The sequence below is a fragment of the Callithrix jacchus genome, chromosome 6 (genome assembly GCF_049354715.1).
Source record: "Callithrix jacchus isolate 240 chromosome 6, calJac240_pri, whole genome shotgun sequence".
NCBI lineage: Eukaryota > Metazoa > Chordata > Mammalia > Primates > Cebidae > Callithrix > Callithrix jacchus.
Window position 1 is genome coordinate 55,877,652 of NC_133507.1, and position 24,360 is coordinate 55,902,011.

Below are 24,360 nucleotides of genomic sequence, written 5' to 3' on the forward strand. Positions count from 1 at the left end.
AATGCATCTATGTATCTGTTCCTCAGTTTTACTAGGTGAAACAGCCTCTGGTTTTGACCATTTACTGGTGTCTGTGCAGTTAGCATTCCTGGTGTTCTTTATACAAAATAGAATGTTCAAATAATTAAAAGCATTCACAACAGATTTCATGGTGTTTTAGGGGTGGTCATGGTATCAGGGGAAGGAGGAGCTCTGTTCTTTACCCTGCCAAGCCACCTGTTGAATCCATTTCTTTCTTCATTTTCTCCTTCATTATTCATATTCCTTCTCATCTCACTTCTGTTCCAGTCTAACAACAACTATTTACTGCTAAATATTTATCAAGCACCCACTGTGTGTCAGGCATTGTGCTAAACACTTTAAATTTATGACATCTTTAATCCTAAAAACAGTCCTATGAAGTACTATCTTTTAAAATTCCCATTTAAATCTCAGGACAGTTTTTTGTTTTTTTTTTTTTTTTGTATTTTTTTCTGTCTTTTTTCAAAGCAGCACTCCAAATTTTCTTTAAGTAACTTCCTCTGTCTCAGTCCCTATGGTTCTAGAACCTGTCAGTCAAAATTCTCTACCTATCCCTCCTACCAAAGTGGGGACACATGACTCAAGGTGGGCCAATCAAGCTTACCCTGTGTGACCCCACGATGACAAATGGTTAGGGTGGAGTCATTCTGGTGTCAGAATGCTGAGGAGAATGTATTTCTTCTGTCATCTCCATCCATGGAGTTGCCTACTTTCCATTCTTGGCAAAGGCCTTTTCCTTTGCTTCTGGGAGAGAATTAAGATCATTCCAATACATTACTCTTTTTGGCAAAAGTGAATCTGCTTCTGTTGCTTGCAATCAAAGAATCCTAACAGACATGTTTTCATTCTTTAGATGAGGAAAAGAAAACTGACTCTCAGAGAGGGTAAGTAACTTGTGCAAAGTGGATGGAAGAGGCAGGACACCCACTGCAGTTAGACTCCAAAACATAGGACCTTATCCGTCATGCTATGCTGACCATTCCAGCCTGGCGAAGTAGGGAAGAAGTGCCTGGAGCTGGGAGAGAAAGTACATCCCACTTTTTTCTCTTTCAGCTTTCTAAAACCATGTGTGCATCTCTTGGATCAGGTGCTACACAATCCAGGTTTGCCCACTCCAAGTAATGAGTCAAAGCTGATGTACAGAATAGCAAAATCATTTAATGACTCAAACCATGACTTTTAAGAATATAACTTTATTACTGGAAACTAAGCCCATTGCATCACTCATTTAGGCCAATGACTTTATACGTTATAGATTCTTATGTCCCAGAACTAGGAACATGCAATGTATGGACAAGGCTTTACAGTTATGTTACAGGCAACGGAGCATGATGTGATGGAGAAACAAATAAAAATTGAAGTCAGAAGACAAGCTTCCAATTTCAGCTCGGCCATTTCCTAGGTATGTTCCTAAATACAGGGAAAATTGGACTCTGTGGGTCTCAGTTCCCTCATCTTTGGAATGGGAGTGGTGATAATCTTTATGGGCTTATCGTGAGGATTTCATGAGATCATGCACCTTTTGAATTCACTAGTGAACTATAAAGACCTACAAATATTAGCGTTATGTTTAATTTCAGGATCTGAAGAACTGCTGTGTTCAATGACAATTTCAAGAGAATTTTCTTTGTTGGATAGCCTCTTTCACTAATGCCCAGGCCATAGTCTTCTCTTTCCCATTTTTTAGCAAGATGAATGGCAGAGCATTCATAATAAAATTCGTGTTTCATGCTTCCAATCAGCCAGTTTTTGTAATTCAGCCTTCAATTTGTTGTCCTCGTGACAATTCTGATTTCACTGAAGGAAATCTGATCTGAAGGGTTACATATGGGATGGAAAGGACAAATCCCGTGGGTCACAGAAACAGTTCCAGTTCTCATTGGTAATGGTCATAAATTGTTACCATTCAACTGAAGGTCAGCAGCCTCTCTGAAAAGAATCAGTGCTACAAACTCATTTCCCGGGGAACAGGCACAGCACAAAGCCTGCATCGACCTTGGCCCCAGCATTCACCTGCTCGCTGGGGTCAGGGTGAGTTCAGGAGCAGCCCTCTGTACCCTGTATTGATCTCTTCCAGTGGTGATTGAATCATATTAGTATCTTAACATGGAAACCTGGTGCTTCTGTTTCTTCCACTCTGCTTTGTCTGGGGTTATGTAGAAAATACCAGCTTTTTATTCATTTATTCGCTCATTCATTTAACACTGAGGCTGTACTACATACAAGGCATTGGGTTTAAACTCTCAGATGAATCACCAATAAACCTGCCCTGAGGGGAAGCATACAACAAGCAGGGTTTGTAAGACATAATCATAAATCATGTCAATCAATAGAACAGGAACAAATATCTTAAAAGCTAGCAAATATATTTTAAAGAGGGAATCATTTTTCTTTAGGAAAAAAAAATACCAAAAACCTTGACAAACTCTTCCAGGAGTGAAGATGAGACCCTAAAACTGACATCTGGAAGGAGACAGTGACACAAAGAATGAGCTAGAGGATTTGCGGTTGAGAATTGGAGAGTAAAGAAGAGAGGGAAGGAAGAAGAAAGATGGGGAGTGAGGACAGGCCAGGGGGCAGAGGCTGAGGCCATAAGGAAGGATGGCCATTCTTTTAGCAGGGCAGCCAAATAACTTTTAATATGAAGGATGTGTAAGATTTAATATTATGCATACATGTTATAATGTAGTACTATAAATACTATAAACCTCCCTTCAATGTGCCAGCTTGTTAATAAACTTTATACACACAAATGCCTCCCCTTCTGAGTGGTTTGTATGGCAGGAATTACAAAAAAGGTAGGTGGGGTGAATCGATATCTGCTGAGAGAAGAAAGAGCCACAGAAGGTGAGACACGGGGAGTTGAAAATTTTAGAGAGAGCAGTAACTTGGAGCCCGAAGTGTCCATGAGTCTGCAGTTCCCCAGAACATGTAGAAATGGTGCGAGGATGTGCTGTACCTTCTGTGAGACTGGGTTGAGTCCATTTTATTTCAACCTCAGGGACAGGTGACTTCTGCTGTAATCTGGGTGCCAAAGCAGAATAGGGGAATGTTATAAGGAGAGATGCTATGAAAGAGTTAATGTGAATGATAGAACTTGGGAAGGATTTAATGAGTCCAGGCAGAGGCTACGATAGAACATGGCTGTGGGTGAGCACCAGGGCATGTCTGGCCACAACTAACGTCCAGCAAGTTGAAAGTGGAGAAAATAGTAAGAGAATAAACTACAAGGCAGTTTGGACCACTGAGCAAAGAAAACCTTAAAAGACAAGCTGAAAAGGTTGTAGGTTGTTTCATCATTTGAAAATTGACGGGGAGTCTACCTTTTACAAACATTTTAGCATTTAAAATCTCTTCTGATTTTATAATCTACTTATTTATGAGAATGAAACAGGTTTTATTATGACTATTCCCATTCTACAGATAAGAAAACTGAGAAACAGATTATTAAAGTTGTTCACAGTCAGCATAGTAATGAAAAAACCCACCCCACATTTCTTAAATTCAACACCCTTCTTGTGCTTTATGGTGTCCATAAATACGCTAGAATAAACATGTAGCAAGAGCTCCAAAAGAGTCCCTGGGGAAGGGCTGGGGGAGCGCAGGAGAATCATGAGGCATACTGCCACTGATTTTCTTGAGAGCAATTCTGGAGGAGAATTTCTGATGAATAAAATTCTCCACCTCATTACACAAGTAACTAATTTAATCAGCCAGTCACATAAGTGGACTAATTTCTGGTGTATGAGCTGCTGCCTCAGCCCACCCACTCTCCCCGATGCCCTTTTGTTCTTCACAAGTATCAAATGACTGCTAGCACTTCATTCATTCCACTAATACTCTGTGCCAGGCACTTGGGGAAGTGCCGGGAAATGGCCTTTTGGGGACAGCGATCCATGTTGTTATCCAAAACCAGAATATTTATCTTTCTCACCAATAGGAATGAGTCTATCATGCTACCCACCAGGCCGCCTGGAACCTAAGAATCCCTTGGAGATTAGAGACCAAATAAATAGCTGTTGTTGAAAGTTCTGTTTCCACTGCCTGCTCATATCCACTCATTTTCCATGTTCCATATAAGCTGACTCCTAATCACAAAGGACATCAATCCTCCTGATTTTCTGACTTCCATTCCTAATTTTCACTGTATACTGCTGTTGCATTCATTTTCTCAAAGTTCAGTCCTGGTGGATCGCATTCTTGCCAAAAAACAAAACAAAACAAAAAACCCCACAAAACAAAATCAGTAGCTTACAGACCAATAATTCCATTCCTAGGTATTTACCCCTAACCCCAAAGGAAAGCACATGTCATAGAGACGTGCATGAGAAGTTGACAGCTGCTTGGTTCACAAGTGTTCATAAACTGGAAACAACTCAAATGTCCATCAATAGAACGAGAGATAAAATGTGGCACGTTTATACTACTTAGCAACAAAAAGAATGAACCACTGACATACACAACATGAATGAATCTCCAAATATTCTGAGAAACAGAAGCCAGACAAGAAGAGTATATACTGTATACTTCCATTTAAGCTTGAGAAAAAACAAAACTAATTTGGGATGACAAAAAGCAGAATAATAGTTGCCTACAGAGCACGAATTGGCTAGAAGAGCCCACAAGAGAACTTTCTAGGGTAAAGAAAATGTTCTTTATTTTGGAGAATTAGTAAGATGAGTGTATACGTTGTCAAAACTCATTGAATTGTACCCTTAAGATCTGTGCATTTAACTGTATGCAAATTTTACCTCAATTAAAATCATTAGTAGTTCCCTACTCCCATTTAATTATGTACAAATCATCTGCCCAATCTGGGAAGTAAGAAAGTAGATGAGTGGATGCCAGGGCCTGGGGGAGGGGAGAATGGAGAATGATTGCCAGTAGATTTGGATTTGTTTTAGGGATAATAAAAATGCTCTGAATTAGTGTCAATAGTTGCACAAGTCTGTGAATACGCTACAGTTACTGAACTGTACACTTTAAAAGGATGAGTTTTATAAATGAATTATATCTCAATAAAAAGACTCTACCCAGCATTCCAGGCAGTCATGAGATAGCCCTAAACTAGCTCCAATCTGCTAATTTGTGGTTCCATACCTGTTCTCTCATCATTTTTTCTTCTCATAATCCCAACGTACCCTGCATCTCCTCTTGTGAAATTCTACCCATCATCGAAGGCCTGTATCAAAAACCACACCTTTCCTAGTCTTCTCTGCATCGTGGGGCTCCTTTCTTGGAACTTCTGGTACTTGGTGGAGATCTCTCTTCTGAAAGAGCTCATCATATTCTGCCTTGCATTGTGTTTATTTCTGCATTTGTCTGATCCTTCTGCTTAGATTATAAGATTAGTGAGGACAAGAACTGGGCCCTACCTTTTCTTGTATCCTTGACAGCACACAGATATTCCTCAATAAATACTTGATGAATTGAATTAACTGAGATTAATGATTCTAACTCCATAAATTTCAGGCCAGGAAGAAAGCATGGATCCACTGGTAAGTGTTGTGAGGTATGGATGTTTAGGCTGTGAAGTGATCAATTATTCTAGGGGCAGTTCTCAAACTTGAAGATATCCCCAGATCACCTGAGAGATCTATTACCTATCCCTCTCCACAATCTCAATGGGGATTCAGATTCCCAGTTTTAGTGAGGCCCAGAAGATTCACAAGGTGATTCTGATGCAGGTGGTCTGCAGACCACATTTCTGAAAACCTTGACTTTGAATCAAACATTTATAAATGAATAAGAAAAAGGGTTTTGCTTGATTTATTTTCTCTAGATGTTTTATTGGCAGAATTTTTAAGCTCTTTATGAGGATATTTTGCTCCTAGGAATTGACAAGGGCTAAATTTTTGCTGGAAGTCTTCCAAGTGGCCCAAAAGAAAGGTTGCATTATTCATGAAACTGGGTAGGAATGCTATGGTAATTTCTCAACCACACTAACATCACAATAGCTAGTGCCACCTGTAACCAAATCATACTGTGACCTCAAACTTGGAATCAAATGGTGATTTCTAATTCCCATTGTTTCATAGCAGCACACTGCTTTCAACTTAGCTCTAGGCCATTTATTATTCTGCTGGAAAACTCACTGGGCACTGTGTGGTATGTGTGTTGACTGGTTTTTCATACTGAGTTCTAAACAAGTTCCAAAAGTAGAAAATTTTCATCGCACATAGGCAGAAAGGATAATTCCACTCAAATACCCGTACTGAAATGGGCCTTTCCCAAAGCCAACATAATCTAAAGGCCTAATAAATTGTATGATTTGCTTGGATTTTAAACCTAACGACCAAAGACAAAAAGACCTTCTCTCACAATAATCTTACCTGTAACTGGAGACAAAGCATGAATTCAACAACCTCTTAGTCTAGACAGGAGGTCTAGTGCACCTGCCAGGCTACAGAGCTCTGAAAGCCTGCAAAGGAAGACACTAGATCTGAAATGCAAAGAGCTAAAGAACAGAGAAGCGTGTTCTGTCCTCAGATGCCGTGCATGCATTTCCTTTTCATGGCATCTCCCTTTTGATTTGGGCACTGAGAACTTCCGTTAGCACCTGTGGCACTCCCCAGAATGGGCCCAAGCTTCCTGAGCCCCGAGGTTTCTTTGACCTCATCTCAGGGTTTTCTAGGCCATAGACTGCTTCTGAAACTCAGTCCTTGCATCTGCTATCCCACTTCACCTTAGTGATGCTCAACAAACATAGCATTGCCAACCCATTCTCTTCACTCTGGCAAAGTAAGTCTAGGGCTGTTTAGGGATAAGGGGTATGGAATGGAAGCAGGAAGCTGAGTAAATGGACAATGGTTCTGTGATGAATCATTTGGTTCCTGGGTAAACTTGTGGTTTTCCTTGGACCTCAGTGGCCATAGGGCTCAGGTCCTACTGTTCCTTTTTGCCAGCAACTCCAGGCAGGGACTCTATGTATAAAGCCCTGGCAAGACAGCACTGTCTGCTTTTTTTCTGAAATTAATTGTTGTCACATTCTCCCCACTGATATCACTCAAACAGTAGTACCAAAAGGGAGTGGGAGCAGACCTCACCTAATTGTGCATCTTCTCACCTCTTCTTTTCACAGAAATATACATTGCACAGGAATGTGCCAGAGGAGTGTGCCTTCACTGGCCATGCATTGATTTGACCTGTGATTGTGAGTTGTTCCCATCCTAGCCATTGAGAGCAAACCATTTTCTCCTAGAGGTCTCGGATTGTGGACACCAGGCTATCTAGACATCTCATTGGATCATAGTTAAAGATATGGAGAGAAGTCAAAAGTAAAGAAGGACAAAAGGATTAAGAAGCAGTTCCTTACCACCCCTTCCAAACTCCCCATCCCTAAACAGCCCTAGACTTACATTGCCAGAGTGAAGAGGATGGGCTGGGAACACTGTCTAATGAGCATCACTAACATGAACTGGGGTAGTGATCGCAAGAACTTAGTTTCAGAAGCAGTCCCTGACCTAGGAAAACACTGAGATGAGATCAAGGATACTTCAAAGCTCAGAAATTTAGGCGCACTCTGAAGTGACCTTGGAGATACCGAGTGTCTAGAGCCACTGCTCTTCTGGAAGACACCTAACTAGACCTGGTGCAAAGGAGCCAACCACTTGAACCTCTGGGTTCACCCCAGCGACTTTCATCCTTTGGCAGCCATAGCTCCTGCTGGAGACCACAGTGATTTTCAATAGGCTTAAGAACCATCTCTCCAACCACGGACTAGGTGTAAATACTTGAACGGTTGTTAACCTTTCTGAGCTTCAGTTTTTCATCTGGAAAATGAAAATATCTCCCTGATGAAATAATGCAAGTCAAAAGTTCAGTGTCAGTACCATGCCAGATTTTGAGAAAGCACTCTATAGGTAGTTACTATTATTCTTGTAGTTATTCATATTATACACTATTAATATTATTAAAACAGTTGTACTGATTTTAGACGGATCTCCATTTGTCCCATGCCCCTTTGGCACCGATGCCAGAAGTGGATGGAGAAGCTTTGACAGGGGAGTCTGGAATTTAGAAACTTGTGGCTCCTCTAGTGCTGTGGCATCAGAATCTTCAGACCATGGAAGAAAAGCTTTCCTGTCCAGGCTACCTTAGAACGGAAAAGAAGGGAGAGGTGATCAGCAAATTTGTTTACTCTTTCTCTGCTGTAGAGAAAATGAGGTTTACTGAACCTCATTTTTAGGTTTACTGAACCAGGATGAGGTTGTTTTCAGAACTTTGATGGGTTTTTCAGGAATGAAGGTTTATGAATGAAAGCAATTATAATTCTTGTAGACATTCTTTTTTCCCACTTGTAGACCTGGAACTTCCAGAGACAAGCTTTTCTGAGCCCTTGTACCCAAGCAGCAGGGACGTGTGTCTCCCTCTGTATGCTCCACCTCTCTGGCCATGCCCCTGCCAGCAGACTGAGGACTTGTTCACAGGACTCAGCTCCAAGAAATAAGGAAGTAACTCAAACCAGTCTCTGACTCAGATTTGGTCATTCTAAGTTAATTTCTTGTTAGATAGTGACTATTCATAAAAAAGGAAAGTAGCTAACAACCTTATTCCTCACTGAAATATTGCAATGAGAATGCAAGGACTGTATGAAAAAGGTATTTGTAGACTTTCACTTGAGATCACAGTAGTTATAAAGGCCAAGGGATGATCATACTGTGATGAAAACCCTCAGTGATACCTAAACATCTCCTAGGATAGAGCTTAGACTTCTCAGTTGAGCATGCAGAGTGCCCCATCAAGCACCTCCTCCCTCCTCTCCAGTCTTAGGGAGGCATCCAGATAGTGACTGAGAATATCAGGGATGGTGAACCTGGTAGTATTCATCAGCGTCAAGTTTTCAAGCAAAACTCAGGCATGTGGAAGGCTTAGCCCCAGGGAAGGGGTAGGCACTCTACGACTCTGCTGCAAGATCCTGTGGCTCAGCTTGTAGGCACAATGAGCTGATCCATGATGAGGTCGATTGAAGATCTGGAACCTTATGACTTGGGAATTATCAATTATCCCTGCTCAGGCTTGATGCCACTTGCAAGTTGGACAGTCCCAGCCCACTCCACTGTCTAGTACTTGCGGCTCTTTCCTTTCAAGATGGCTGAGGAAGTTTACCATGGAAAGGAGGAGGTGGAGATTTTTGCTTTTCAGGCAGAAGTTGCCCTATTCATGTATCTCAACATCAATACCTTCTATTCCAACCAGAAAATTTTTCTTCAAGAGTTGATCTCTAATGGATTTAATGCATTAAACAAAATTTGCTCAGAGCCTGACAGACTCTTCTGAGCTGAACAGCAGTAAAGAGATGAAAATTGACATCATCTTCAACTTTCAGGAACACACCCTGACTTTCTGGACACAGGCATTCGCATGACCAAGGATAAGGATCATCTCACAAATAATTTGGGAACCATTGCCAAGTCTACAAGATTGAGCAGTTTGGTGTTGGCTTTTAGTCTATCTACCTGGTGGCAGAGAAAGTGACTGTGATCACACATCACAATGCTGATGAACAGTATGCCCGAGACTCTTCCTCCACTGTATGTGCTGACCACAGCAAGCCCATTGGCAGGGGTACCAAGTGATCCTTCATCTTAAGGAAGACCAGATAGAGTACTTAGGAGAGAGACAAGTCAGATTCAAAGAAGTGGTAAATAAGTACTCATAGCTCATAAGCATCCAACAATTTTTGTTTGGGGGAAGAAATGAGAGAAGGAAATCAGTGACCATGAGGCAAACGAAAGAAAGGTGAGAAAGAAGAGGAAAATAAAGATGCTGAGGAAAGACTCAAGATTGAAGATGCAGGCTCAGATGACAGCAGTAAGAGTAAGAAAAAGACCAGAAAATTAAAGAGAAATACATTGATCAGAAAGAGCTAAACAAGACTAAGTCAATTAATTTGGACCCGAAACCCTCATGATGTCACCCAAAAGAAGTATGGAGAATTTTACAAGAGCCTCATCAATAACTGGGAAGACCACTTGGCAGTCAAGTATTTCTCTGTAGAATGTCTGCTGGAATTCAGAGCACTGCTACTCATCCCTCAATAGGCTCCCTTTGACCTCTTTGAGAACAAGAAGGGAAAGAACGACATCAAACTGTCTGTCCATCATGTGTTCATCATGGACAGCTGTGATGAGTTGACACAAGAGTATCTTAACTTTCTTCATGGTTTGGTTGATCTCAGGATCTGCCCCTCAACATCTCTTGAGAAATGCTCAAGCAGAGCAAAATTTTTAGTCATTCAAAAAAACATTGTTATCGAGTGCCTCGAGCTATTCTCTGAGCTGGTGGAAGACAAGGAAAACTACAAGAAATTCCAAGAGGCAGTCTGTAAAAATCTAGTCTACTGATTTAAATGTTAATCATATCTACAAAATATCTTTATACCAACATGTAGACTGGTGTTTGGCCAGTCTAATGTCTGGGTACCATGGCCCAGCTAGGTTGACCCATAAAATTTGCCATCACACCAAGTAATCCAGCACTGCCATTCAAAAGGATAGTTTTACAAGTTATAAGAAACTCTAGCAGTGTGGAGGCCAATTAGTCAGGAAACAAGCTGAGTTACGTTAGGGCTTCACTGAGAGCCAAAGGGCAAACGGAAATGTATAAAGTGGAGGTAATTAAGCCACGGTACTCAAGATGTTTATAAAGGAATAGAAGAGTGTATGATGGAAATTAAGAGTGCTACTGCCGAAAGGAGGATGGAAGTGGCAAGGAATGCAGAAGGTACCAAAACAAACAAAAGCATTCTTCAAACTCAGACCTGAATATTCTGAACCCTGATGCCCTTACCAGCTCCTTAGGCCTCTTGCCTCTTAGGGTCCAAGTATTACAGAAGCTGCTTCAGCAGCAGCAGAGCAAAGCCTGGACCCAGCACTGGTAGACGGGGAGGCCTAAGCCAATTTCCACCATAGAAAGGAATGCTCCAGAGGACAATAAAAGTGAGATCATCATGTGTCTATGAGTCTCTCCAGAAAAATATCAGATGTGACCTGTAAACCAACCAAGATCCAATTGTATAGGAAAAGTTAAAGCCAGACTAGAGCAGGGGCCAAAAGCTACAGAGAATCTGTGATAGCCAGTTGTGTGCAAGGGAGCCAGCCCTAATGGCATGCAGGTAGAACTTGAGCTGGTGGAATTGTTCTTTTACACGATAAAGGACAGGAGTTCCTTTTCAGTATAAAAGTGAGCAAATGTTATACCCATCTTTTTAAAGAAATGGGCACTAGCATTGTGGAAAGCAGTTGAGAGATTTCTCAAAGAACTTACAATAGAACTACCATTCTACCCAGCAATCCCATTACTGGGTATATAGCCAAAGGAATATAAATCATTCTACCATAAAGATACAGGCACATGTATGTTTATGGCAGCCATATTCACAATAACAAAGACATGGAATCAACCTGAATGCCTATCAAAGGTAGACAGGATAAAGAAAATGTGGTATGTAGTACAACATGGAATACTACACAGTCATAAAAAAGAACAAAGTCATGTCCTTTGCAGCAATATGGATGGAACTGGAGGCCATTATCCTAAGCAAACTAACACAGGAACAGAAACCAAATACCGCATGTTCTCACTAATAAGTGGTAACTAATCATTGAGTACACATGCACACAAAGAAGAAAACAGACACTGGGGCCTACTTAAGGGTGGCAGGTGGGAGGAGGGTGAGGATTAAAAAACTACCTATCAGATACTGTGTTTATTACCCAGATAATAAAATAATCTGTACACCAATCCTCTGTGACATACAACTTACCTATATAACAAACCTGCACATATAACCCCGAAGCTAAAATAAAAATTTTTAAAAAGAGGAGAGAAGGGGAGATAGGAATGAATTAATATGATAATTATAGGCCAGACAGCATTGAAAGCCAGGAAAATTTGATTGAAGCATTCATTAGTCACTGTATCAAAGAGCATAAAACACTAGTGGGCAAACCGTCTTAGTCTGTTTGGCCTACTCTAACAAAGTACCATAAACCAGGTGGCTTATAAACAGTAGAAGCTTACTTCTTACGGTCTGGAGACTGGGAAGTCCCAAATCAAGGCTCCGGCAGATCTGGTGTCTGGTGACAGCCTGCTTTCTTGTTTGCAAATGGCTGTCTTCTCATGGCATCCTCATATGGGCAGAAAGCAGAGAGAGAGAGGAAGCAAGCTCTCTCAGGTCTTCTTATAATGGCACTAATTCAATTCTTGGAGACTCCAGCTTCATGACCTAAATACCTTCCATAGGCTCCACCTGCTACTACCGTCACCCTGGGGCTTAGCATTTTAACTTATCAACTTTAAGGTGACACAAACACTCAGGTCATAGCACAAACCATAGGGCTTTTTGAAAGTCCTAGGGAAAAAGAAGGTGGAAGTGAAACTTCCTTTCCACATATGGGCACACACACCATAGCCACACCACCTATTAGCCCAGAACTGTGTTTACGTCGTCCGCCAGCCTGAGCCTCCAGGGGGCTAGGACTGTAGGATCCATGCTCTTAGAATGAAATGTGCTGCCAGTGGTTTTCTTTCTGCCCACATAGTTACAAACAACTGAATTCAATGCAAGGTGCATTTCTTGAGTGTTTACTATGTACTGCCTCACCAGGAGACGACATAAAGAATATAAAAACGCACAAGACATGGTTTCTGCCCCTCAAGATCACTACATGAAGGAGACCGACTTACATAATAATAAATGAAAAGATTATTTCAATTAAAATAGAAGGGAGTATTCAGACTTAAGCAATAACTCTTGACCATCAGAATGACAACACTGGGATTTCCTCTGAAAGGTAAGTGAAGACTTTCCTCCTTTAGACATAAAGTGAGACTAAACAGCCAGCCATCTTTGGTTGGTTAGAACTGACCCAGAACAGAGCCTGGGGCAGGTAAGATTGCCAGGCCTCTTCCACTGTATAATTCTAAGACACCCTCATTTCCAGGTTGCTAAAAATAGAAGCATGGCGTCTGGTATGTAACAATATACAATATTGCAGCTGTGTCTTTATGATGAATAATAATACTTCGGAGTTATATGATGAGGCAATCACTTTGCAAGTGCAATCTCATTAACCCTCACAATATTCTGATTAGGTAGGCAGGTGGCAAGTGATCTGAACTCAGTTTGCAATTGAAGGAACCAAGACACCGAGAATCTGAGAAACTTCCCAAGGAGCACTAGCTTTCGGTCACAGATGGGAATGTGGCTCAGGTCTCCTTTTTCCAAATTCATGGCTCTAAGCAGTAGTCCACACTGCTTCCAAGGCTCAGCAGCAGAACGAACTCGAAATTGGCACTGTCCTGGATCTACCCCTTGGGAAATATTGCTGACTTCTCTTAAGTGAATGCTAGAATCATCCCAGGATTAAGTTGAGTATTTCCTTGCTCTATCCTTTCCCTCTGGCAATTCCTCCCTCCAAAATCTAAACTGTCTTGAAATAAACCAAAGAAATTGTTAAGCCACCCCAAAACTTCTCTGTGACTTCTGTTCATCTTTCCCGAGTTTTTGTTCTGGTATGTGGGTGCAATTTAATTGAAGGTCAGTTGTTTTCAGAAAGTCACTATTCTAAAAGTCTGTAAACACTCATTCAGGCAGGCTGTCGAAGCAGCTTTCTTCTCTCAGTTTTATTCACGTCTTTGTTAATTAATATATATATAATTGTTTGCTTTTATTATTATTAATATATATATATTTATTTGCTTTCCTAAACATGCTGAGTGATTTCACTCAAACTAGAAAAACAGATTTGGTGGTGCTGATATAAAATCACAGGAAAACGACATCACGAGCCGGGAGACATTTGCCAGCCCAGAGTAAAGGAGTCTTCTGAGCCTCTGGGGAAACACTGAATTTCGTTTATAGGGAAACAGTGAGATTAATGTGGGAACTCGGGTTTTGGGCTTTTGGGGGCAGGATTCCCTGGCTCCTTTTGAGACAATGACACCAGGCCACATCTTCAAATTGTTAATTATGTACTGCCCCCTAGGGATTTTTGTTTTGCTGGTGGCAACCTGCTTCAAATCCTACAGGAAATATTTATCAGCCAGCTTCAGCCAGTATTTGTCTCATCGAAGGCTGCACATTTTTGTGACCGTGTTGTGCTGAGTCCACCCCTTTCTCTAGCAAGTCGGCTTCATACACCTTACTTTTTGAGTTGTTGCTTTTTTCCCCCCTCCTCCTTTATTTTATTTTATTTCCCCAGGATGGCTGCATTTGAATAGTGTGGGGAGGACTGACGTCTCTGCTCTTTAAAGCTCTGCTCTCACCAGCCTCCACATTTCCCCTGTGGTTTTGTAAACATCTTTGGATTTGGGCACAGAGGAAGAGCAAACTGTGAATTATAGACACTTACACATATGCACTTACATGGTTATCTGCACTTACTGATGGAGGATTTCTCTATACTCTGAAATATTCTCTATGAAATTCCATTTAAATCAAAAACTTTTATCAGAAAAATGAAATTGCTCCATGATTGAATAGCACTTTGCTTCTAAGCACCAGCCATCGAGGCTGATGAAATGGCCCAGATGACATTTTTCCCCAGAAAGACATCCTTCACCCTTTATTTTAAAGTTGGAGTAAAAAATGTTGGCCCTGTATTGCTTCACACACTTTCTCTCAATACAGGAACGGTCTTAAATATAACGAATGACACGGTATCCGATATGAATGCTATAAATACGCATTGTTTTTACTATTTGTGTAGTTTGTTTCTTTCTTTAATAGAGCATAAGACAGCCCTGGCAGGAATCTTTCCTCACGCATTGCATATTTTTTTAAACACACACACACACACACACATCCTGTACACAACAACTTTAGCAAATATATGCACGATCCAAACAGTTCAGAAATATAAGATCTGAGAATGAGCAAAGGGCAGCAGGTTTTTGAATAGGCTTCATCAGCGGAGGGGAGAGGTCAGTCGTGGAGATTAGTTATAGGAGCTATTAAGTCTCCTCTGACACCCACAGTACAAGCTGCTTAACATAATCAGCCGCAATCAGCAAAACTGCTGTTTATTACAAAACGTTTTTTCCTTTTAATGTTTCATATTGTTATGTAAAATGGTGCAGTGTAGGGACACACACATTTCACCAGGGACAAATTGTACAAACTGTCAGCAATAATAATTTGTGGCTCTTCTTGTGACATCTTTTGAAGTTAACGCCGTTGAGCGATACCTCTCCAGGGTTATTTTCTCTAATGTGGTTAATGGTTTGCACTGGAGTTGACCAGGCACCCTCTGGGTGATGTCGACATTCACTGGTGTGAGAAAATGTTTGTGTGACCGAACATCAGCCAGACAAATCTGTAATTCCCAGCCATGAAGCTCAGTTCTGCTTTCTCTGACCCATTCGGTCGGTGCCCTCAGTTATAAGTGTTCTCATACTGGAATAAAATTAGCAGAGGCATTCCCTAATCTGTCCTCATTCTCCTTTCAAAACATTTTAATTTCAATAGAACTGATTTTGAGGCACGCAATAGAGTCTGTGTAGAATTCCCCTGAATTTCATACACTAAGTATTGGGATAAGAGAAATTTTCTAACTGTCCAATAGGACAGGTTGCTGTGGCCTAGATTAGAGGACCCTTGGATATTATCTCCATATTTCTCTAAGGAGAATGAGAAAGGACAGAGGCAGATGTTACCAGTTCCCTCCCAGCCCGCTAAGGATCTTGTACAAGATGTCCTAATCCCTGTAAGCTGCCTCCTAAGGTTCCATCCCTGGTCATCCTTCCCACCCACCCAGAGCCAGCCTAGCTGGTTCATGGGAACGCTGGGCTGACTGGGAGGCATTGGAGCAGGACAAAGATGTAGGGTTTTATTTTGTACAGCTATGGGAATACTTAAAAGCTAAAATAAGCATTGCCCCTTTCCAAGTGGGCACCTTGGCAGGCTAAATGACACACTTCTTCAAACACTGGAGCTGCCATTTCTCCCATTTTTGATCCATCTTGTTTAGAAGCTGTAAGACAATCAGTGTCACTTCTGTCAAGTCATTCATACCTTCCTTTGAATGTTAACTCAATCAACTGTTTCATTCATCAGGTCTGACTCCAAAGTGAATGGACATTTCTCGTTCTTTGTACACCCTCCTGTTTGAATAATTCTTTTGAATATTTATTTATGTATCTATTTCCCCAGTGTAATAAACTTCTTGAGATGAAGAGGTTTTCACTTTCCTTTCTGTATGCATCACTGTCTAGCTGTATCAGGCAAATAGTAAGTGCTCAATTGGTATTTGTTGAATAAATGGGCAAAGAGTTTAGGAAATTAAATTCATTCTTAGAGGACCAAGGCGTGCCCCCCATGAGGGCTCTGGACCTGGAAGACTATTCGAATGTGGGGTTTTCATTCCTTGAACATTTCTTGAACAATGGAAACTTCTCAGGAATTAGTGTTCACTAGACAACATGTCATTGAAATTTTAAAAACTCTGTTAGATTTCTTAAAACCCCAATTATCAGACTTTCTAGACCAGTGCTCTCTAATAGAAATATACCACAAGCTGCTTGTGTAATTTTAAATTTTCTAATAGCCACATTTAAAAAGATGAAAAAGGTGGAATTAATTTTGATAAAATGCTAACAACATAATTTAACCATATGCAAATTTTTTTTCAACATATAATCAACTTTAAAATTATTGATGCTTTTACATTTTTTTTGTTGTCCTAAGTCTTTGACATTTGGTGTGTATTTCATGCTTCTAGCACCTCTCCATTTAGAGTAGCTGTATTTCATGTGCTCAGTAACCATGCACGGCTAGTAGCTACGTATCATACCACCACCACAGTTCTAGGTTTTAGGCCTGTCTCATTGCCCTCTTGGCCAGTACCTTCTCATGATTGATAACCTCTGAGGGTGGACTGCAGGGGGCAGCAACACGCAATGACTGGATGTGGTTACCTACCTCTCTACTTATTTGCCCTCTCCTCCCTAGCTGGAGCAAAGAGGCCAAGAATGGGATTTTGTGCAAATTAGAACTTGAAATTGTGCAAAACACTCCAGATTTCATGTTATCAGTGCCAACCACATTTTTATTCTTTGGGCTGGTTGTTTCCTTGATTTTCCTTCTATTCAGCCTAATACCACTCATGGAGAGGCTCAGATAAGAGACAAGTGTGGTTTCTACTCCCGACGTCAATAGTAGAGCTGATGGGACCTAATGAACCCTGACAGAAGAAAAAGAGAGGAGTCAGGGTAATTCCTGGGTTTTTTCCTATTCAACCATATTAGAGAGTGGCATTGGTACAGGCACCTAGGGAGGGAGTGTGGCTGGAGAGATGGGTATTGCTAATTTCAGTGCTTTGAGGCCTTCCAACACAGTGATGGTTAGGAAAAAGAGGAGGAGAAGAAGAGCTGGTTAGAGAGATAAAGACCAAACATCAGGGTATGAAATCTCAGACTCTTAGAGAAGAAGCTGTCCCCAAAAGCGGACAATGGCCAGCTCCCAGAGACCAACTAAGCCTTCTGGATGCAAAAATGTAATGCACAAGAAGTGGATTGAGAAGACAGGCCGGGGCAGTGAGCAGAGCAGCATCAGACGGTCTGAGGACAGAGTTAACAGGTCACATTGATGCAACAGGCCCAGGCAAGTGGAGGGCTGTGTCAGAGAACTGGTGCATGAACCAGTCACAGACACCCCCCCCCCCAGGGTTTCTCATTGCTTTATCGGCATCCCCTGCCACCCACTTCATGACAGAGATTGCACCCAGGAAGCTGGCTATAGGGAGTAAGGAGACAATGTTTACGAGACTATGTTTATTGCAGGGTAGCACCAGTCACCCATTCCCTAATTAAACAGATGTAAAATGGTACTGGTATCAGGCAGTGTGGAGGATAACAGGATTACAGTCTCTTCGGAGAGATAAGAGAGACATGGCTGCATGCTATAGGAGTAAGAGGTAGGAGAAATCAATTCTAATCTGCTTCATTAGTAAAGATGGAATTTGGACTCGATGCATGTGAAGGAAAATATTATTTTACTTTATTTTTATTATACTTTAAGTTCTGGGATACATTTGCAGAACGTGCAGATTTGTTACATCGGTATAGATGAGCCATGGTGGTTTGCTGCACCGATCAACTCATCATTTACATTAGGTATTTCTCCTAATGATATCCCTCCCCTAGCCCCCCACCACCTGACAGGCCTCAGTGTGAGATGTTCCCTTCCCTGTGTCCATGTGTTCTCATTGTTCAACTCTCACTTGTGAGTGAGAACATGCAGTATGTGGTTTTCTGATCCTGTGTTAGTTTGCTGAGAATGATGGTTTCCAGCTTCATCCATCTCCCTGCAAAGGAAACTCATCCTTTTAAATGGCTACATAGTATTCCATGGTATATAGGTACCACATTTTCTTTATCCAGTCTATCATTGATGGACATTTGGGTTGGTTCCAAATCTGCTATTGTGAATGGTGTTGCAATAAATATACATGTGCATGTGTTTTTATAGTAGAATGATTTGTAATCTTTTGGGTATATACCCAGTAATGGGATTGCTGGGTCAAATGGTATTTCTAGGTCTAGATCCTTGAGAAATCATTATACTGTCTTTCACAATGGTTGAACTAATTTATACTCCCACCGACAGTGTGAAAGCATTCCTATTTCTCCACATCCTCTCCATCATCTGTTGTTTCCTGACTTTTTAATCATGGTCATTCTAACTGGAGTGAGATGGTGTCTCAATGAGGTTTTGATTTGCATTTCTCTAATTACCAGTGATGATGGGCTTTTTATTTTCATGTGCTTGTTGGCTGCATAAATGTCTTCTTTTGAGAGTTTGTTCATATTCTTTGCCCACTTCCTGATGGGTTGCTTTTTTTTTTTTTGTAAATTTGTTTAAGTTCCTTGTAGATTCTGGATATTAGCCCTTTGTCAGATGGATAGATTGCAAAAACTGTCTCCCTTTCTATAGGTTGCCTCTTCACTGTGATAATAGTTTCTTTTGCTGTGCAGAAGCTCTTTAGTTTAATTAGATCCCATTTGTCCATTTTGGCTTTTTTTGCTATTGCTTTTGGTGTTTTAGTCATGAAGTCTTTGCCCATGCCTATGTTCTAAATGATATTGCCTATTTTCTTCTAGGGTTTTTATGGTTTTAGGTCTTATGTTTAAGTTTTTAATCCATCTTGAGTTAATTTTTGTATAAGATGTAAGGAAGGGATCCAGTTTTAGCTTTCTGCACATGGCTAGCCAGGTTTCCCAACACCATTTATTCAATAGAGAATCCTGTCTCCTTTGCTTGTTTTTGTCAAGTTTGTCAAAGATCAGATGGTTGTAGATGTGTAGTGTTATTTCTGAGGCCTCTATTCTGTTTCATTGGTCTATATATCTGTTTGGGTACCAGTACCATGCTGTTTGTTACCAGTACCATGCTGTTTTTACTGTAGCCTTGTAGTATAGTTTGACATCAGGGAGCATGATGCCTCCAGCTTTATTCTTTTTGCTTAGGATTGTGTTGGCTATGTGGGCTCTTTTTTGGTACGATATGAAATTTAAAGTAGTTTTTTTTTTTTAATTCTGTGAAGAAAGTCAATGGTAGCTTGATGGGGATAGCACTGAATCTATAAGTTCCTTTGGGCAGTATGGCCATTTTCATGATATAGATTATTCCTATCCATAAGCATGGAATGTTTTTCCATTTGTGTGTGTCCTCTCTTATTTAATTGAACAATGGTTTGCAGTTCTCCTTGAAGAGGTCCTTCACCTAAAAATAAATACCTAAGTTGTATTCCTAGGTATTTATTTTTGTAGCAATTGTGAATGGGAGTTCATTCATGATTTGGCTCTGTTTGTCTGTTATTGGTGTATAGGAATGCTTGTGATTTTTGCACATGGATTTTGTATCCTGAGACTTGCTAAAGTTGCTTATCAGCCTAAGAAGATTTGGCGCTGAGGCAATGGGGTTTTCTGAATATACAATCATGTCATCTGCAAACAGAGACAATTTGACTTCCTTTCTTTGTATTGGAATAACCTTTATTTCTTTCTCTTGCCTGATTTCCCTGGCCAGAACTTCCAGTACTAAGTTGAATAGGAGTGGTGAGAGAGGGCATCCTTGTCTTGTACCAGTTTTCAAATGGAGTGCTTCCAGCTTTTGTCCATTCAGTATGATATTAGCTGTGGGTTTGTCATAAATAGCTCTTATTATTTTGAGATACATTCCATCAATACCTAGTTTATTGAGTGTATTTTTAGCATGAAAGGGTATTGAATTTTATCAAAGGCCTTTTCTGTTTCTATTGAGATAATCATGTGGTTTTTGTCATTGGTTCTGTTTATGTGATGGATTACATTTACTGATTTGCATATGTTGAACCAGCCTTGCATCCCTGGGATGGAGCCAACTTGATCATGGTGGATAAGCTTTTTGGTGTGCTGTTGGTTTTGGTTTGCCAGTATTTTATTGAGAATTTTCGCATCGATGTTCATCAGGGATATTGGCCTGAAATTTTCTTTTTTTGCTGTGTGTCTGCCAGGTTTTGGCATCAGGATGATGCTGCCCTCACAAAATAAGTTAGGGAAGAGTCGCTCTTTTTCTGTTGTTTGGAATAGTTTCAGAAGGAATGGTATCAGCTCTTCTTTGTACCTGTGGTAGAATTTGGCTGTGAATCTCTCTGGCCCTGGGCTTTTTTTTTTTTTTTTTTTTTGGTTGGTAGGCTATTAATTACTGCCTCAATTTCAGAACTTGTTATTGGTCTGTTCAGGGATTCAACTTCTTCATGGTTTAGTCTTGGGAGAGTGTATGTGTCCAGGAATTTATCCATTTCTTCTAGATTTTCTAGTTTATTTGTGTAGAGGTGTTTACAGTAGTCTCTGATGGTAGTTTGTATTTCTGTGGGATCAGTGGTGATAGATATCTCCTTTATCATTTTTTATTGTGTCTATTTGATTCTTCTCTTTTTTCTTCTTTATTAGTCTGGCTAGCAGTCTATCCATTTTGTTCATCTTTTCAAAAAACAGCTCCTGGATTCATTGATTTTTTGAAGTGTTTTTGTGTCTCTATCTTTTTCTGTTCTGCTCTGATCTCAGTTATTTCTTGTCTTCTGCTAACTTTTGAATGTTTTTGCTCTTGCTTCTCTAGTTCTTTTAACTGTGATGTGGGTGTCAATTTTAGAGCTTTCCCGCTTTCTCATGTGGGTATTTAGTGCTATAAATTTCCCTCTAAATAGTGCATTAGCTGAGTCCTAGAGATTCTGCTATGTTGTGTCTTTGTTCTCACTGGTTTCAAAGAACTTATTTATTTCTGCCTTAATTTTGTTCTTTATCCACTAGTCATTCAGGAGCAGGTTGTTCACTTTCCATGTAGTTGTGTGGGTTTGAGTGAGTTTCTTAATCCTAAGTTCTAATGTGATTGCACTGTGGTCTGCGAGATGGTTTGTTGTGATTTCTGTTCTTCTGCATTTGCTGAGGAGTGTTTTACTTCCAATTATGTTATGTGATCAATTTTTTAATAAGTGCAATGTGGTGCTTAGAAGAATGTATATTCTGTTGAATTGAGGCGGAGAGTTCTGCAGATGTCTGTTAGGTCTGCTTGGTCCAGCGCTGAATTCAAGCCCTGAATATCCTTGTTAATTTTCTGTCTTATCTATCTGTCTAATATTGAGAGTGGGGTGTTAAAGTCTCCCACTATTATTGTGTGGGAGTCTAAGTCTCTTTGTAGGTCTCTAAGAACTTGCTTTATGAATCTGGGTGCTCCTGTATTGGGTGCATATATATTTAGGATAGTTAGCTCTTCTTGTTGCATTGATCCTTTTACCATTATGTAATGCCCTTTTTTGTCTTTTTTGATCTTTGTTGGTTTAAAGTCTATTTTATCAGAGATTAGGATTGCCACCCCTGCTTTTTTTTTTTCTTTCCATTTGCTTGGTAAATCTTCCTTCATCCCTTGATTTTGAGCCTGGGTCTCCTCCCATCTCACATGCACATGATTAGGTCTTGACTCTTTATCCAATTTGCCAATCTGTGTCTTTTAGTTGGGGCATTTAGCCTGTTTATATTTAAGGTTAATATTGTTATGTGTGAATTTGATCTCGTCATTATGATGATAGCTGGTTATTTTGCCCATTAGTTGATGCAATTTCTTCATAGTTTTAATGGCCTTTAGATTTTGGCATGTTTTTGCAGTGGCTGGTACTGGTTTTTCCTTTCCACGTTTAGTGCTTCCTTCAGGAGCTTTTGTAAGGCAGGCCTGCTGGTGACAAAATCTCTCAGCATTTCCTTGTCTGTAAAGAATTTTATTTCTCCTTCACTTACAAAGCTTTGTTTGGCTGGATATTAAATTCTGGGTTGAAAATTCTTTAAGAATGTTAAATATCAGCCCCCACTGTCTTCTGGCCTATAGGGTTTCTGCAGAGAGATCCACTTTTAGTCTGATGGGCTTCCCTTTGTGGGTAACCCGATCCTTCTTTCTGACTGCCCTTAACATTTTTTCCTTAATTTCAACTTTGGTGAATCTGACAATTATGTGTCTTGGGGTTGCTCTTCTTGAGGGGTATCTTTGTGGTGTCCTCTGTATCGCCTGAATATGAATGTTGGCCTGTCTTGCTAGGTTGGGGAAGTTCTCCCTGATAACATCCTGAAGAGTGTTTATCAACTTGGTTCCATTCTCTCTCTCACTTTCAGGTACACCAATCAAACGTAGGTTTGGTCTTTTCACATAGTCCTATATTTCTTTGAAGCTTTGCTCATTCCTTTTCTCTAATCTTGTCTTCACAATTTATTTTATTTAGTTGATTTTTCTGATATCCTTCTTCTGCTTGATTGAGTCAGCTATCGATACTTGCATATGCTTCACAAAGTTCTCGTGCTGTGTTTTTCAGCTCCATCAGGTCATTTATGTTCTTCTCTAAACTGGTTATTCTAGTTAGCAGTTCCTGCAACGTTTTATCTAGGTTCTTAGCTTCCATGCATTGGGTTAGAACATGCTCCTTTAGCTAGGAGGAGTTTGTTATTATCCATCTTCTGAAGCCTACTCTGTCAACTTGTCAAACTCATTCTCCATCCAGTTTTGTTCCCTTGCTGGCAAGGAGTTGTAATACTTTGGAGAAGAGGCATTTTGGTTTTTGGAATTTTCAGCCTTTTTACTCTGGCTTTTCCTCATCTTCATGGACTTATCTACCTTTGGTCTTTGATGTTGGTGACCTTTGGATGGGATTTTTGTGTGGATATCCTTTTTGTAGATGTTGATGCTGTTGCTTTCTGTTTGTTAGTTTTCCTTCTAACAGTCAGGCCCCTCTTCTGCAGGACTGCTGGAGTTTGCTGGAGGTCCACTCCAGACCCTGTTTGCCTGGGTATCACCGGGGGAGGCTGTGGAACAGCAAAGATTGCTGCCTGCTCCTTCTTCTGGAAGCTTCATCCCAGAAGGGCACCTGCCAGATGCCAGAGAGAGCTCTTCTGTATTAAGTATCTGTCAACCCCTGCTGGGAGATGTCTCCCCATCAGGAGGCATCAGGGTCAGGGACCCTCTTGAAAAGACAGTCTGTCCCTTAGCAGAGCTTGAGCACTATGCTGGGTGATCCACTGCTCTCTTCAGAACTGGCAGGCAGGAACGTTTAGGTCTGCTGAAGCTGTGCCCACAGCTGCCCCTTCCCACAGGCGCTCTGTCTCAGGGAGATGGGAGTTTTATCTTTAAGTCCCTGGCTGGGCTGCTTCCTTTCTTTCAGAAATGCCCTGCCCAGAGAGGAGGAATCTAGGGAGGCAGTCTGGCTACAGCAGCTTTGCCAAGCTGCAGTGGGCTCCACCCAGTTTGAACTTCCTGGGAGTTTTATTTATCCTTTGAGGGGAAAACTGCCTACTGAAGTCTTGGTAATGGTGGACACCCCTACCCCAACCAAACTTGAGTGTCCCAGCTCAACTTCAGACTGCTGTGCTGGCAGTGAGAATTTCAAGCCAGTGGATCTTAGCTTGCTGGGCTCCATGGGGGGTGGGATCCACTGAGCTAGACCACTTGGCTTCCTGGCTTCAGCCCCCTTTCCAGGGGATTGAACAGTTCTGTCTCAGTGGCTTTCCTGGCACTACTGGGGTATGAAAAAAAAAAACTGCAGCCAGCTTGGTGTCTGCCCAAATGGCCACTCAGTTTTGTGCTTGAAACCCAGGGCTCTGGTGGTATAGGCACCTCAGGGAATTTCTTTGTCTGCAGGTTGCATGGAAAAAGCATAGTATCTGAGCCAGATAGCACTGTCTCTCATGGCACAGTCCCTCACAGCTTCCCTTGGCTAAGAGAGGGAGATCCCCGACCTCTTGCACCTCCCAGGTGAGATGACACCTCACTCTGCTTCTGCTTGCCCTCCATTGGCTGAACCCACTGTCTAACCAGTC

At 41.0% G+C, this 24,360-nt stretch overlaps 1 long non-coding RNA gene and 1 pseudogene across 1 annotated transcript in view; one reads left to right on the forward strand and one right to left on the reverse strand.

Moving 5' to 3' along the window:
- Positions 1-7,929: 7,929 nt before the first annotated feature.
- The window catches only part of LOC144576753 (uncharacterized), a 69,761-nt gene continuing 53,330 nt past the window's right edge, over positions 7,930-24,360 (reverse strand). Inside the window, exon 3 of the long non-coding RNA XR_013519219.1 lies at positions 7,930-8,116. This is a non-coding gene — a long non-coding RNA (uncharacterized LOC144576753). The remainder of the gene's footprint in view (positions 8,117-24,360) is intronic.
- Positions 9,112-10,367, forward strand: LOC100389292 (heat shock protein HSP 90-beta pseudogene; annotated as a pseudogene).